Source organism: Wyeomyia smithii, chromosome 3, assembly GCF_029784165.1.
Source record: "Wyeomyia smithii strain HCP4-BCI-WySm-NY-G18 chromosome 3, ASM2978416v1, whole genome shotgun sequence".
Taxonomy (NCBI): domain Eukaryota; kingdom Metazoa; phylum Arthropoda; class Insecta; order Diptera; family Culicidae; genus Wyeomyia; species Wyeomyia smithii.
Window position 1 is genome coordinate 143,721,420 of NC_073696.1, and position 2,500 is coordinate 143,723,919.

The window sequence follows — 2,500 nt, forward strand, 5'->3', positions numbered from 1 at the left end:
AAAGAATTGATATGGCAAAAAATTTACGTCAAGCTGTCATTAGTATTACGCGCCAAATCGCTGTGCAGCTGGTACGGGATCATCGCTAAGCTCCTGATAGCGAATATGGGACCATAGCTAAGTCCTTGTTGGGCTAGATGAACTTAAAAGTTGAAATGATAATCATACATCTCTAGTTCAACAGTAATTTGCCTATGATCCGATGGGCGGATGGAATCTGGTGCCTTACGGAAACTTGGTTCCCTTGAACTAACTGGTTAACCAGCAAATTGATTTATGCTTTGCTGAATGAACAGCAAATTGTCATAGCTGACAACCAGCAAGTTGTATTTTGTTTTACTGAACATGCAGCAAACGACCTGTCACTTTTATGCAATTGAGCATTACTGAATAGTTAGCAAATTTCATTTTGCTGAACAGATTGCTGGAAGCACAGCACACCAAAAATCAGCAAAATTTTGGTGGTTTCCAGCAATGAAAATTTGATGTGCAGACTTTTTGTTGTTTTTCTGGTATCTATCCGTATTCTCTAGAGCAGCATGAATCAAATGACTTCACAAACAAATACATTCAGGTAATGCAGAAATTCTGAGCTTTGGCAAACAAATGAATTAAACAACTTATATCCTCAAGATTTGTATTTACTGGCCCAATGGGCTGTGAAGCTCCCGTCTTATTTGTATAAATTATTGACACACTTCCATAATAATTGATGAGGAAGTTGATGACATAAAAAAGTTAGATATGTCAGCGAAAATAAGATAGTGAAGTCTACCGCTGAATTTTTCTAACTAATTAATGTTGCAATTTTATTTTACACTTGTACTCTAACTTGTGTCGACGGAAAGCATGAGTTAGTTTCCGCTTGCCAATATTCGATCTGAACAGTGTAACCAGAAAACTTATAATTGTTTTTGAAATACAGTCAAATTTCGCTCGTTGGGCTATGTTTAGTTGGGCTACGTTTAAATTGGGCTCCCGCTCGTTGGGTTATAGCTCAACTAAATCGAAGTCAAACATCATTTCTGATAACGTTGAATTTCGTTTGAGGGGTTTGTGGATGCATTTTAACGCAGAAAGTAGAATTAATTCTAATAAAAACAAATGAAGCTGAGTATAAATGTAAACAAACAATATTTTAATCAATTGTCAGAGAAACAATATAAGTTTTGTGGCTTAATAATGCAACGTAGAGCTATGCCTATTTTTGAAAGTATTTGAGAACGCGTTTTTATTGAGCACTCCTTTTTGGCTTTAAATGTGTGGCTTAAGTAAAACAAATTTCGAATTTGGCCGTATGCTGCACTCAAAATATATTTCACGTTATAATTACCGGAAAAGTTATGTGAATATTTTCCACTGTCATTTTCATGTAGATTTCACGTGATTTTCACTTGAGTTCATCATAAACTTGTAAGATGATTTATCCTGTGAATCTTATTCAGAAGACATATGCATTTCTTGTGAGTTTCACGTAGAATTTAACTACCGGTAAAGTGAAAAGCATTTGATTGTCTGATAGGTTCTACCTTTTTTACAACGTATAATTTTCAATTGTGGTTTCCCAAATTCATGAGACACTAGGAATAGTTTTCAGAAATTATCCAAATATGTTGCTTGATAAGTCGCACGGGCATGCGAAATCGCCAAATCGTAAATGAATTAAACGACATAGAAAATGACAAAATGATATTGCGACATTCGATGGCGATAATCACTGTTAGCTGCAACTGTTTATGTCGAGGAAATTCCTTGTAATTTGAACTGAATCTGTGTGAAATCTCGATGGCGGATTCTTATGGTTTTTCTAAAGCTCACTTATTGGGAAGTCATCGAGGAATTCCTTTCATGTTCAAAGACTGAATCAGACAACAGCTTCGCCATTTTGATTTCTGTGTATTTTCGCACGGAGAGTTCACGCGATACTTCATTCTGTTTGACGTTGCCAAGTTGACGTAGATACTACGTGATAAAACATAGTATGCATGTGATTTTCACGTAGATGTTATGTTTGTCACATAAATCATGCAAAATGACAGAAAATGAATAAGTACAGGAAATTTCACGTAAAAATAATGTGAAGAATATTTTGAGTGTGCGCTTGGCTCAGATTTTGACATTCCGTTTGGCTCACAACATTCTCTCTATCTATTTCTCCATCTAAGTTTTGCTAGTGCAAATAGACTTGTGCGATATTTATACTGACAGTGGCAGCTTTTCAGTGGTTCCAGCTTGTATCAACTAGCTGGCATCTCTATCCGATTTGCTTTGCTTTATCGCAGCTAACATCGCAGCGCTTCTACGATGTGTGGGCTCCACTGACACTGACAGACAGCATAACATAGCGTATGAAAAGTGGTGGTGATCTCGTGTACACATTGAGATGTTAGCCCTTGTAACATGGCGCGATGTCAGCTAGCTGGTCCGTATGCATAAAAGAATATCGATACAAATATCGCGGTTTTCAGTATCGATACGATCGAGTATCAAGCGCTTGTGT